Source organism: Lepisosteus platostomus, chromosome 12 (genome assembly GCF_059453375.1).
Source record: "Lepisosteus platostomus isolate fLepPlt1 chromosome 12, fLepPlt1.hap1, whole genome shotgun sequence".
Classification (NCBI taxonomy): Eukaryota; Metazoa; Chordata; class Actinopteri; order Semionotiformes; family Lepisosteidae; genus Lepisosteus; species Lepisosteus platostomus.
Window position 1 is genome coordinate 7,617,512 of NC_142622.1, and position 15,280 is coordinate 7,632,791.

Below are 15,280 nucleotides of genomic sequence, written 5' to 3' on the forward strand. Positions count from 1 at the left end.
TATGCCTGAAATTTTTAATGCATCTTCCCTTTGAAACTTAAGAGTACATTGAGCAATTATAACTGAGATTGCAGAAATGATACATATATCAAATAAATTATATTTACTGTATCATGAAAACTCCTTAATATCCTATTTGTATTGTGAAATTAATATTCTGCAACTGTAAGAAAACAAAATAATAATGCAATTAGTTGTCTCCACCACAAAGGCAGATGTACAGATCTTCCCTTTCAAACCTGAAAATCATCCACAGCTACAAATTGTTCTCTGAAGGATTTACTAACCTTCTTTGATAGTTTTAAAGGATATGGCTTTTAGCCAGCTGTAGAACTCGACACCGTGATCTTACTGTTTTGTTTACTTGATGTAAAAGGTCAGGCAGGAAAGGATAAAAATTAAAATAAAAAAACTGTGTTTTAGAAACAAACTCCTGCTGAAAGAGAAAATAACAACTATTCTAACAATTGACAAAGAAGTAATAAGGCAATGAGTAGCTAAGAATTTCACACCAGTGAGGACAGAAATAAGAATATGGGGGGGTTAGAAATAAAACTAAATCTCTTTCATTTAAAAATCGATTCTCTTATCTTAAAACAGAATGAACCGGGTGAAAAAACAATACCCTCAAAATACAAATCAAAGGCATGTATCTATGTTTTCATTTTATATTAAGAGCTTGCGCGCACACACACACAAACACACAAAGAGATATAAATAAAAGCAATAGAAAAGGCAATATCTTTTCCCCAAACAGTTCATGCAACACAGCCATGGTGCATTATGATTCCAAATTGTGAGGACAGTTGAAATTCAGTGAGGTATACATGAAGTCTCTATAAGCTTTATATGTATCATAAATATTTCATAGGAATTATTATTTAATCTTTATGAATTTTTAAAGATCCAATCCTTATTTTCAGTTGTATAGATATTTTAAAAAATAAGCTTTAAAACGCACGTCTCATCTTTAAAAGCCATACCAGAGCTCCCCCTAGTGGGTTTTGAGTAAACAGCTGGTATTTCTAACCTTTGATTGTGATTGAAGTCAATCGATACGATATAGCCAGCTATACCAAATATACAACTTTCGTTGATGTTTCACATTTAAAAAGTTGCATAACAATAAATCAGTTTAAAAATAATATCTATTTTATAATTATATTATAATGTACATGTAGTATATTTTATATTACATGTGCAAGGACAAGGCACAAGTAAAAAGAAGTGTCCTTCCAGTAATATCACACTGTAGTGTGCTTATTAATGTTTGACATCCTGGCTTGTTCACATGAAACTTTGAGCTCATTGCTGCATTACAACCCACTGTTTCTGGTTGTGTCAAGGTCAAAAGTCGGGAAAATATGGGTTTCATAAATAAAGCAGTGAATACAAAGGCATAATTAACATACCTAGCCAAAGGCTAGGTTTTTATTAAAGTATACTTCAGCAATTGGGAATAAAGTATACCAATGTACTTTGGATGATTATTGTGCTTACCACATTTATTTCTTTAATTTCGTGATTTATTGTCCGAGCCGCTGGGCTGACAGGTTCTCAGAGTCTGTTTTTCATGTCGTAAATCGAACCCTGGGAAAATCTCAAGGCGGGTCAGGAGAGTCGTCCGCTAGGACTGGCGGAGGGCCTGCTCCTGGCCACGATAAACAAAACGTGAACATTCCCCTTGTTCCGTCCTTTCTTTCCGTTTATTTTAAGGCATCTCTGAAGCCAGGGGTGAGAAGAACCTATGATCAAAAAGGTCCACGTCAGCTGTGGCAGAGAGGAGTTTGCACCCAGTCTGTCGGGTCCCTCTGAACGACTGCAGCCTCTCACAGCTGTGCTCTAACAGCCTGATGGGTCAGAGCTTCTCTTGCTCAGCTGGGAGTCTGGGAGTCACACCACCCTCACTGATGTCTTTCAGCACTTCGCCAATCTCAGCTTCACCTCATCAGCCTGATCTCTATCCCTTCCACTCCATCATTATCATTTCTAAAGCTTTCAAAATTAATTACTTAACGTATTCACTCCATTAAATGTACTAATCCTAGCTCATGATTGAAATACACGGTCTGCAATTTAAATCCTGAGAACTATAATTTATGCCGGCGTTGCTTGGCTCTCTTTCAGTAAGGATGGGTAGAGAAGCACCCTGGCAAAATACAGCAACAGAACAAGAATAAAAAAGTCTGCATGCAGATGCAACCTCACTTCACCGTTGCAGCTTTTAAAGGGCAAATGCTCTGTTGTGTCTTGGAGCTTCTAAACTTATAAAAATCACTTTGGTTTCTATTGAAATGTCCCAGTTCCCTATAGAAATGGTTTCCATCGACTTTATTTTCAAAAAGGTAACCATGGCTCACTCTGTTTGGGAAAAGAAACTGTGTCTGAGTGTCCAATCCCAAGAGCACTGCCAGAGCAATATTCACTTGGCCATAAATGGAATTGTTTAATTAGTACAGTCCTTCCATTTGTAATTACCACTGAACGAAGTGAAGGAGGGTGACCATGACTGGTGCTAAAAGGGTATTTTGAACGAATAAAATGTTCACTTGTGCCCTAGACCAGGGGAAAACACGATTTAACATCTAATACATTTTTATCACAAGTTTCAAACCTTGTATTAGTCATGTAATTTTATCCCTCTTAGGTCCAAAAAATTGCTTACTTAATTTCTGGCATTTGCTTGTTGTTTTATAGGCTGAATTGTGGACACAATGAACAGTTCTATCTGGCTTTGGTTTCAAAAGTCATACACTTCAGAATCTTGTTTTTTCACTGGAATGGTTTGGGATCATTTTTTCCTTGACAGGTGTTTTACTTATTTAATATATTACATATGTTGGCTTGCAATCTACTGTATATCAGAAAAATACCTGACCTCTTACTAGAGGTTACAGAAGTTCCGTTGTTTCCTTAGGTCAGTTTTAATGTGGCTGGTTTCTTCTGACAGAAACAAAGGTTTGCTGAGATCTGACATTATACTTAGAAAGGGGGCAGAAAATGTTCATTTTCACTAAAATTCACAAATAAAAGCTTCAAAGATTTGAAATTAAAATAGAATTAAATAAATCACAGATTGCTACAGTACATGGCTCATCCAAACCTTCTGAAATAATTTGCAGCTGCGCGGACAGGGTTGAAACACTAGAAGAAACCACCAAAAAAGAGCCTGGACATTTCTTTAGGTTTATTCAGTTATTTTCACACTGCTGCCAAGATAAAAATACAGAGATGAGTCATCCCTAGCACAAAATGTAAAAATATAAGATGTTGGTCTTATTGGAATTAATATACAAAAAAAGGATCCTGACTTCTTTTGGGTTAAGTGAATAGTATTTCACATGAGGAAAAGGAATCCCATCGATTTTATTTAATATCTTCAGACAGTATGTCATCGTGGCAACAACGGCTTTGGAAGCCAAATAGCCTTTTTCTAAACTAATGTGTCACGGTGACATTAATGTGAAATCTACTGGCAAATGTAAATTTACACACATTTTCAGTACAGGCATCAATTCCTTCTTTGTTTTTCCCCAGACAACACACGTCCCCCCTCGTTAGCTGGTGTGTGCGTTTATTCTCCGAGAAGGTGGGAGGGAGAGACGCGGAAACATGGGCAGACGGATAGTGAGGGGAAGAGGGAGATGTTAATGTAGTTTTACACCAGCTTTCCTGAATTAGCCTGAGGCAGGTGATGAGCCCCCGTCCTGCTGAGTATAAACTGGACACACACCGTCTACCCATCAGTCAGCTTGGAGTGTGGGGGCGCTGTGCTGCTAGAGGTGCCAGGAAGGATCCTCTGGCACTTGTCAAAGAGCTGCATTGCTCCAAGAAATGTCTCTTAACACCACAGCAAGCACAAAAACCCTCCTGAGTTCCAGCACGCGTGATTTAAACGCTGCTTCACTGGTGCAGGAGTGAGTGCTCCAAATGCTTTGTTGGATGACTATGATAGCAAGGGCATTGGCTGCAAAGAGGGTTGGACAGCTATACAGTAAATGAACCAGTGCTTATTGTTTTTTACCATCACTCCAATTACTTATTTTTGTTCTGTTTTTTTAAAAGCCGTGTAAATATGTCAGCCAAAGGGCATGCTGATGGAAATTCACACAGGCTTTGATTGTGTATTCACTGGGCAGCGAAGAAAAGACTGTTGTCTCCAGCACTGTCATTACTTTTTTACAAGCTCTAACTTCATTAAGAAACCATATGCTTGCTAATCATGAAAGCTGTGGGTACACTCCTTATATGATCTGGGGCAGCTAAATTATTAAACATGCCAGTTAGGCCTAATTCTAATGTGGCAGAGAGCCCAGCTGAACACGCTCGTTCCTGAATACCTCTGAATGGAAATAAAGGAACTTCAAACACATTTCCTGTGCATTTAGTATAATGAACAATACTTTAATTGAAAGAGCATAATTACCCAATTTAGGGATAATTAATACGATGCTAATTAGCATATGTAAATGGCACATTGCATAATTGCAAAGAAAATCCCTGTTTTGAAATGGATTGCTTTAAAATGAACCCACACATGAAAGGTACAAGGCAGCCATTACTGTTGGCAGTGCTATATTTTTATTGGTACTCATTCGTATAAAATTTAAGTCTTCTGAGAAAAAAATATTGTATTTGAATACAAGAGATGGATGTCCTTGAAATCAAAGTATACCAATTTATGAGAAAACATAGAACTTCAGCCTCAAAACTTTCTTTTTTCACATTAGTGTAGCATTATTAGCATCTTGTATTAGTTGTAGTAATGATGTTTTTTTTCTTTAGTTTGCACATACAGTACAGTGCCTTGGAAAAGTATTCACCCCCTTCCAATGATGCCCCCTTGGGATGAATTATAAATGATCTGCAGTGTGAACACTTTTAAACTGAATAAATGGTAGAAGCACTTTGGCAGGAATTGCACGTTTGAATGTTTTTGAGCAGGTCTCAACCAATGTTTCACCCTGAGATGGTGCACTTTTCCACCATTCTTCTTCAGAAGCGTGCTCAAGCTCTGTCAGGATCTTTGAGGATCGCTGATTGACAACAATTTTCAAGTCTTCCCACAGATTGTCTGTTGGATTCAAGTCAGTGTTTGACTGTGCCACTCAGTACATTCACTTTCACTTGCCACTCCAGTGTAGCATTAGTCTTGTGTTTTGGGCCATTAGCATGCTGAAAAGTGACTTTTCGTTCCAGTTTTAAATCTTTAGCAGACATAGGCAGCTTTTCCTTTATGATTTGTCTATACTTTGCTACAGTACATCCATTTCCCCTGAATCTCGATAAGCTTCCCCTGTCTCTACTGATGAGAACCAGCCTCATAATATAATGCTGCTACTACTGTGCTAGGCAATAGTGAAGATGTTAATAGCCTGATGCACTGTGTCGGACTTGCATCAGATGTAACACTTTGCTTAGTTTAGACCACAAACTTTTGTCTCATCCTTCCATAAGACCTTTGCCACAGTTTGAGTATTTGTAAAATCCATGTCTTTCTGTTTAGTGTTTAGGATGGTTTTTAAATGTGTTGGGTGGATGATGCATTATGTTATTGACTTTTTGGTATATGGCTGTATTGTACAGTACGTCTTTAATTGTATGAGCTCACCAAACCAAATTCAATGCAACTGGTTGTCAGGAGGATAAAGTATTGAACTTCAACATGGCGAATATGAGATGGGTTTGTTCAACTTAAACAAGCCCGTTTTCTGGAATGAATTAGTTATTTCTGGAATGAAGTATAGTATATTTTCCCTCATCTCAACCATTGTATGCTGTAGCTCTTTCAAAGTTATTGGCCTTTCAATGGCATTCCTGACCCGTTTCCTCCATGACTGAACTGAGTGCTCATTTTTACACTCAGAGGTACAGTTGGATGTAGGCTGTATCTGGGTGCCATGATACACCTTCAATTTCTTAATGATTGACTTCACTGAGTTCAAAAGTCTAGTTAGTGCTTTTAACATGTTTATATCTTTCTCCAGATTCGTGCCTTTCCACAACTTTTATCCACAATCTTTTTGTGAATGCTCCTTTATCTTCAGGGTTGAATCTTTGCTTGAAATAGACTACCTGACTTTTTCTGCTCTTGACGAACCATCAAGAGACAGGGGCATTTATTCTGCAATCATATGAGCCACTCTTAATACACACTTAACGTGGCCAGTCAGTTAATTGGGTGGCTTATTAAAGTAATTTTGTGAACATTAATTTAGGTTTGCCACAACAAATGGGATGCATACTTAATCCGCATATTTTAGTTTTGGATTTTTATTTGCAGTTTTTGTTGAAAATTAACTTCTTTCATCAAAGTACCATAAACATATTCTGTTGGTGCATTTAAGATGATAACATTCATACTACAAATATTCATTCTAAAACATGTGAATAATGTACATCAATTTCAACTACGTCAAACGGAACAAGGCTAGGAGGTATTGCAAGGCCCCTGTTATGATATAAAGGCTAAAGTATTCTGTGGCTATAGTGCTATTTTGCAATGCACATATTACTAGACTTTAGAAGAAATGTAAGTGATATCTCAACAAGAAAAAAAATATTTTCTTTTGGTCAGTTTCTTGGGCTGATTAAAAGAAGAATTAAAAGAGCCTTCTCATCATGACTATGCTTCATTATTTAGACAATAGCAAATAACTTGGGTTAAGATATCCAGAACACTGTTAGCATTAAAGTGAGGATTGTGAGCGGATGTACTGTAGGAAGTGACAAACTTGCTGACCAACAGTTCTGTGTGTTGCTGCAACCATACAGTAAGGAAGGATGAGCCAAAGTTAAGAAGATTTTTATTTCTAGGTTTTTCTAACAGTAATTACAATAATACCTCATTGGGATTTTTGAGGCAACTGGAACCTTGGAACTCTTTATGTCAGGTCTCAGGCCAGCAGGCATGATGCATGATCTATACAAACTTACTGAGCTCGTTATTTATTTTATATGTCGTCTGCAAATGTCTTCACACTGTGCCCCTCCACCCTCCCACCAACTCTTGCCCCTCTCGTTCTGCTTGTAGTTTGGGTCTCATGGACCCATCCAGTCTAATCAAATTTGCATTTGCCAAAGCTCAAGCTCCGATGTTGGAAGTGATCAGTGCAGATGTCAGTCAGTGGACAGTGTCTTGCCCACAGCCTCTGTCCTCATTTTTCTATGGCGGGATGCATGTTGTTCTTTCATGGCAATTTCCTCTTGCCTGCTTTCTGTGCTTGCCTGCCCATGACAGCTCTGCCTTAATTTGGCATTAGCCATATGGCTGGTTCCAGCTCTGCCCTGTGCTTTAATATCAGCAGCTGCTGAACTTACACATTGTATTACTGTCACTCAAGGCAGATCTTTTTTTTTTCGTTTACTTTTTGCCCCAGACTATCAACTTTGAGTCGTTTCCTTTTGCTGTCTATAGAGACTCATGTCATCCTGTGGTAAGTAATTGTGACTCTTCTGACTTCTAACTCTATTTCCAGCATACATGTATTTGAATTCCAGTATGCTTAAAAAGTAAAATGAGGACATCCCGACAGTTATTTTAATTGTGCTCTTAGGCTATTTACTCTCTGAAATAGCTGCATCCATACATCTTTTTTATAAAGCAATAAAAAAGTTATTTATTCAACACAAAGTTATTTTTCCCTCTGTCTCACTGATGACTTTTCTTCGAAAACATCCTGTGGTTAGATGAGTGCAGAACTGAGATGTTTGTTAAAGGAGCAATACTGTACATCTTTTTAGTGACACCCTGAGTACAAAACAATCGCTACTGGTTTTCAAGAGGGTGAAAAAAATTCTTCGTTTTTAGAGTCTTATGCAACGGAGTGCCTAATCACAACTCTAGAATAATGGCCCCAACACACAAAGCCAAGCCACAGACCGATTTGTTTAACCAAGAAAACTAAAGACTTCTCATCTTCTCATCACGATTTTATCAATCAGTCTGACGGTGAACTTGTCAGGAGACTGGACAACAGGAATACCAGTAAAATCTGACAGTGGAAAAGAGTAAGAGGACTGAGAAAGGCGGCATCCAAAGCTATCTAAATACAATAAGATTGCATACTGAAACAGAGAACAACTGCTGCCATATTATACACCAGCTTTTGGACACTTCTATTATTCTCACATACAGTTTGTTATCAAAACATTTGCTTCTTCTTTCTGTGCGAAGGAGAACGGCACCGATCCGGTTAAAAAACGTCCATTAAAAGAGCTGGTGAGAAAAGCAGAAGAGCCTGTTCGCTGTGCAGGATGACAGCAGTGGAGGAATCCTGTGCTGTAAACACAGCTGAACACTTCTCACCTCAGTCCCACGTTTCAGGCAATTGTGATAAATCACTGCACTCCCCTTTCTTTCTGGCTAGCCAAGATTAATGACAGCGTACAGTAAAGCCACCAGCTTGTAAGATTTCTGTGACAGTGTAGCTGGTGGGGAGGGGATGCAGGGGCAATGTGTGATAAAATGCTGTAGCAAAGTATAATAAAGTGTAGGATGGAGGCCAGAGCCCTTTTCGCTCATATAAAGACATTAAGGGGCAGCCGGAGCTCGATGACAGCTAGCTATTTGAGTGAATCTGCTGCTAGCTATAAAAATCAGATTGCTAAAAGCTAATGTCAGAAGTTATGTGGAACTGTCACATGCCATTAGTGGGGCTTTATTGCAAAGGCCTGCTCACCAGAGAGGAGGCCAGACAGACAACATTATAGTCAAGTGGAGAAAAACGTCTGCTCCTGCTGATTCATGGACTTGAAGCTGTGGTGGGTTCGAGACTGCATTAAACGATATTTTCTTACTCCGTGATCACTGCCCAAAGTGGTGAATCCGCTTAATAACGGTCAATAACGTTCAGAAATATTGTGTCAGCTTCTAATGGAAAATAGATTCTGTATATATGAAGCATATAGCAAACAAGTTATCGGTGACAAATATGTTTGTACTGATTAGAACACACATTATACAGTAAATTGATTTACTTTCATATTATTTATTGTCATCTAACTTTTATGTACATTTTTGGGAGATCAACCTGTTCTTTCAATGATGACTGAAAAACAAAAGCATTAAAACCCTTAATCTTTTAATCACCTAATAGATTAATTATTGCCACACATTTGCCACATGTACAACAGTAGTTAAGCAAAGTAAGTGTGTGCTGTATTTGACAGCAGTTTTCAATTTATTCATTGTATTCATTGTATTCTATAGGATTGCTAAGCATGCCATGCCTCACACAGAACATTTAGCGAGAGACATTAAGAATGCAACAATTGAATATCAGAACCAATAGTTATTTTGTGTTTTTATTGCCTCTCAGTTATGTTTATTGGGTTTCTGAGCTGACATCCAGCTTGATCTGTATTAGCTTAGTCCAAAGATATCACAAGGCAGCAGCAATCATAGAGCTAGAGTAGCAGCACAATGCAGACATGTCTATAGATCGCAAAGCATTGCAGTATTTCATCCTCCATAAGAATACCATGGTTATACTAAAGAATTAAGCATATGCTCTGCGTTACACTGCATTATAAGGGGAATTGGCCTCTTAAAAGTAATTTTTTCTGAAGGACCATTTTTATTGGCACAGTTCTGCATCTGCCTATTCATTGTAACATCTCTTAAAGTGGATCTCACAACACTCAGCATAGTTATTGTAATGGAACTTTGGCAGTAATCCACCAGCAGGAGGTTGGGCAGCGGGATTGCAAGGAATTCAACTGGAGGCCTTTTATTACACTTTAGAAGCTGCGCAAAACTCAGCTCACTTTTTCTATCAAAGCTGTGGATGTTTAGGAGTTTGTGCAGCCTCATCCCTGCCAATCCAATAAAATAGAAGGAGAGCTACAGTATATCCTACATCCTTCCCCTACACCAAACATTCTCTCCTCCAATAGAATCTCTAGTTGTCAGAACAGAGCATTGAAACTCAAGGTACAAGTTTCAAACCAGGTAGGTTATTTTAAGAAAGCAAATGGGATAGTGGGGCTGTGGCCAAAAAACCATGACAAACACGTAAAATTATTAATCAAAGGCTGCCATTCTCAAAGTTTTAAATCAGAAGAGTTTGATGGTACTGTTTTTCATTTCAGTCTGTTATTTTCATAGTGTTTTGTATAAGTTTTCTAGAAATGATTGCTGAAAAACAAAAGCATTAAGAGCCTTAATCTTTTAATCAGCTAACAGGTTAATTATTTCCACAAATTTGCCACATGTACAGCGGTATTTAAACAAAGCAAGAGCATGCTATATTTAACATCAGTTTTTAATTGTGTTTAATTACAGCACATACAACAGAAACAAAATGTTCAGATACTAAAGTGCTCTTGAATCTCTGATAGGATAATTATTCACTCTATATCCAGTTATGGATAAATTATGTATTAATGTTGCTGGTTTTCAAAGAAATAATAAAATAACATGCATCCATGCATTCCATTTAAATAGATATAGATACAAAGAAAACATATTTTCTATTCAGTAAGAGCATTTTTAAAATCTCATTCAAATGCATGTTTGCTTTCAGTTTGGCAATGAGTGCATGAATATACAGCAAGGCTAGTTTCTAGTTTATGTGTTAAATATAAACATATTTACAAAGACTCCACTGAGCTCTTTCTTCCCTTTGTAAGTTTTCTTTTTTGTTAACTTCCTTACGAGTGGAGATTGAATCCAGGTCTTTGACAAATGAGATCACAATAGGTAGCAAGGAAACACAACAGCAATCGATTGATTCTCTCCATGTAAAACACAGCTGTATACAGCATGTTTATATTCCTATTTAAACTGAGTTATTGCTTGAGAATTTCTCGTTTGAACTACACTTGAAGAACTATGGCCCTGTTTGTGCCAGTTCAAACTCTGATATCTGTGAGAGAATTCATAAATGCTATAGTTGTACCACATAGATTTACTGGGACATTCCCACAACTGCAGTCTCACTGGTGTTGTTATCTAGTGCATGAAAGAAATAAAAAATACCATAGTTCAAAAATGTTACTAAATCTAATCCAATATACAGTACATTAGAATTATAACTATCTTCCCATTTTATAAAGTGTTTCATTATGGCAAAAGTGTTATTTTATATTTTCTCCAAATTATTGAAACAATAATTTGGAGAAAAAAAGATATACAGTAGGGTGGTTTGCAGTATGCTCATTTTGTGCTAATGAAAATTACATTAGATAAATAAAATGTTTTGTGACTGACTTTGACTGGTTAAAAATTACCCTGAATCAAATTAAGTGACAGATGTGCAGGATGATAACTCAGTTAAATCTTATGAAATTCCAAGATACATTAAAGGGACTTTGAACACAAGAGCATAAATGTAAGAACTGAGAGGAGGCCAATCAGCCCATGTTGGTCATTTGATTGCTAGTACCTAATTGAACTGAGGATCTCATTCAGACATTTCCTGAAGGATGCCGGGATATCTGAAACCAGTGTTTATGGGCCTAAACTAAACACTGCCCTCCAGCAGAACTATATCCTGACCATCAAGCATGTTGGTAGGAAAACCATGGTTTGGGGCTGCTTTGATGCCCCAGGACCTAGACGGCTTGCCATTATTGGCAGAATCATGAATCTGATGTTGTATCAGTAGATTCTGGAGGAGAACGTCACATGAAGCTGAGCCCAAAGTGAGTCATACACTAGAGCAATAACATGATCTTAAACAGATAAGCAGATCTACAACAGAATGGCTGAAGAAGAAATGTCAAATTCCGGATTGACCAAGTCAGTCCAGTCCATTACATTCTTCGGGGGTAAGCTTACACAGCCGAAGAAGGCTTCACAACCAAAACGTTGTGATTTCTTTCTTCTCTTTGCAGCATGGAATAAACCTATTACTTGTTCCTAAACATAAGATATATATCATTTTGCCATTTTTCACATCTGTCAACATAAAATATAATCCATCTAAACTTTTCAAATTAAAAAAAGGTTCAGGTGTGTGATATCCAAGTCATTTTCATCTCTGCCTTGAAACAATTTCACTATATTTAAATATGAAAGGGCTTTTATGAGAAAGTCTTGGTTCAACTCATTGCGTCCTCATTGTAAAATCCTGAAAATGTCTCGTAATTGATTCGGGGAACATTTTCTGGTCTGTTAATTCCATTAATGCTGCAAACACTGCACTTTCTGTTCTCCAGCTGCTGTTCTGATCATATTCATTAACAGTCCACTTCTACCTACCAGCTAATATATTGCATTGAACTAATAAATCTTCAGTTTGCCATCTGAACTGTGGTGTAATAAAATAAATTAGGCACTTTAAACCTTCCATAGGGGGTCTGCTAGTACTCTATCACTGGAGCCTCTGAAAGAGTCTGAACAGATGTGAATGCACAGTAAAGGTAAGAGAGGGATGGCAGCCAGGAAATGTAACACATTAACACTCGCTGATTTAGGTGTCCTTTTGTGACGTTAAGCACTTATGAAGACATTTTCCTATAGCCAATAGCCTTTTTTTTCCAAAGGCTTTTCCAGTCCTTTGTGCAAAGGGGACAAGGTAAGATGTGCTTTATGGACGTGAGAGCCACTCACCACAAAGAAAACCTAAATCCTGTGCAGGATCTCTTCTCTTTCGATTGGCTAGAAGTGCTGTTAGGTGCCCATCATTCCCAATACCTAAGCTCAATGCATGAAAATTAAAGCATCCCCTGAGAAACAACGGTAATCATCTTGTGTAGTAATGAAAGGCTAAAATTAAACCAACACAACACACTTCTATCTGCAAGCAGTGACACAATGCCTTCTTCTCATTAACGAATTTAATTGTTAGACCAGGTGCATAAGGATCTCCATCCATAAACATGCTTAAACAGTTTCCTCTAGGCCTATACAGTACCTACCCTGCAGTCTGTTTAATATGAAATGAGCAATACTGCCTGCATATATACTACACATTCTCATGAATGATTTAAAGTCTAGGTTAAATAGCAATGAAATCTGCCAACATGAATTGTGAGCACAAAACAAAATACTCTCAGCAGCAATAACCTTGTTCATCATTCATTCATTGAGTGAAACATAATTCCTTGATATTTCCTTTTAATTGTATGTGCTCTGTGCAATATTACAAAATGCACAATATTAAAATAACATGATTACAGTACCAAAACAACACAAAATATTGAAAATACGGCACTACGTAAGTACTGAATAATTATAAAATAAAATTGCTTGGGGTGGTTAACTGCTAACTACTGACTGCTCTGCAGAGATGTCATTCTCACAATATCACACTCCAGTGTAATACTGCATTTATTCGGATTTTCTAAATTTCCAAAGGCCTGCAGGGCACTTGATATTTTCATATGTATTTCATTATAACACTTAATGATTCAGTACTTTGAACAAATAATTACAATGAGATTGTCAAAGCTGTTTGATTTATTACAATTTAGCAGGATAGAACTGTTTATTAAATATTCCATGTAACACCAAGACAAAAAGAATGCTCCTTTCAGACATAATGCTAATCAATGCTTTTCTGTAGCTGATTACTCTTGCATTCACATTAAAAATATGTGTAAAATAGGTATATCGGGTAATGAAATAAATTACAAGTTACTGTAGTTATTGATGCAGTATTTGCTCTGAAACTATGGCAGATTCCTTAGTGAGTATGAAACATTCTCTTTTATGTACAGTATAATCACCTTGAGCATTCACAGAGAACGCATTGAAAATGGCTCCAAGCAGAAAATACTTTTTCCGGAGCTGGAGCCAGACGTGAAAGCCTTTAAATGGGTACAATTGCCAGTCCTTGCATATTTGCAATACGTATTTCCTTTTTTAGTTAATACAGAGATTTCAGGAATTTGTGAACAGGCTGTGTTGTAATTAAACAGTGACATATTCCCACTTAAATGACTTCAGTGTCTCTGCTGAATGACAAGCGCCTGTAGCTTTACATACAAATACAAAACAAGATCAGCCATGTAGTTCAAATAGAACTGCAAAGAAACAGAAAGCTATTGAAAATTTGATGTGAAATGTTTGAACCCAACAATACAATCCATTTGTTATGAAAGATTCTAAAGATTATAACACCTTAGGATGTAAACCTACACAGCTCCTTATTTAATTGAAGAGTCAATTCCAAATGCAAGTAATAAACTTCAAAAAAGCAGATTATTTCAATATATAAAAAGGCATTTTGTCTGTGTTTGCTGCCTAGAAGTTAATATACACCCAAAGCATGTAGAAAATCCTTAATACCTATATTCAAAGAAAAATAATTAGTTAACCTCTGTAAAGTATCCATGTTTTCATTTTTCTATCTGACCTTGCAGTTTACAGAGGGCTTCATATTTAACAGCAGTGCAACCTGTGCCTAATTGATAAAGCTAATAAATCAATAAGAATATTGTTACTTTGCATAATTATTCAACCCATTTTCAATGGTCACTCTAAATCAGTTCAAGTGTAAAGGAATAGTTGGAGAGATCACAAAATTAATTTAAGGCTCTCTTTCTGTCGTCTGTGACTTCAGTTTGTCACAGGGAGCAATAGCTGAAAACAATGGGATTTTTTATACCAAGCAATTTAATTGATGAGGCCTATGAAAACAAATGAGTGTCCTGACAAATACAAAAGGTCTTACCAGCCTAAATTTAGAAACAGTCAATGATATAGTCTGCTTTGAATGAACAGAATATAAACATGCAAAGGTTTATTCTATGCTGAAAAAAAAGACACGACATTTAATCTGTGGAGAATATAAACATATTTAGAAGCCCTGTACATCTGTGTACATCAGTGTCATTACAATGTGCTGGGTTTCTGCTTATGAACATGAATCTGAGTACTACACACACTACAAGCGCTACTCTTGATTATGCAGTGAAATAAATACAAAAGAGAACAGAAATCTAAGAAAAAAAATCAGGTGGCTGCATAAGAAGTCAAATAGATACAGTATCTTAAATAGCTTTTTATGAAGGGCTACATGGTCTACAATCATACAGTTTTAGATGTATGATTGTAGACCATCAGATCTGTCTACAACGAAGTCATCAACAATTAATATTTAGGGGGATCCGGTAGAAATTATTAATACTCTCTTTAAGACGTATTAATGTTTTGTATCTTACGATACTGTCCACCCATGGTTTTCAAAAAAACCTAATTTGGCTTCATCAAAAAACTTTATTAGCTTACTGATCTTTGCAGAAAGATTTTTAAATTAAAATTATTTTTTTTTATGAATCACCTGACTGAGGTAAAGATTCTAAAAATCTACAAACAAAAGGATATATGCTG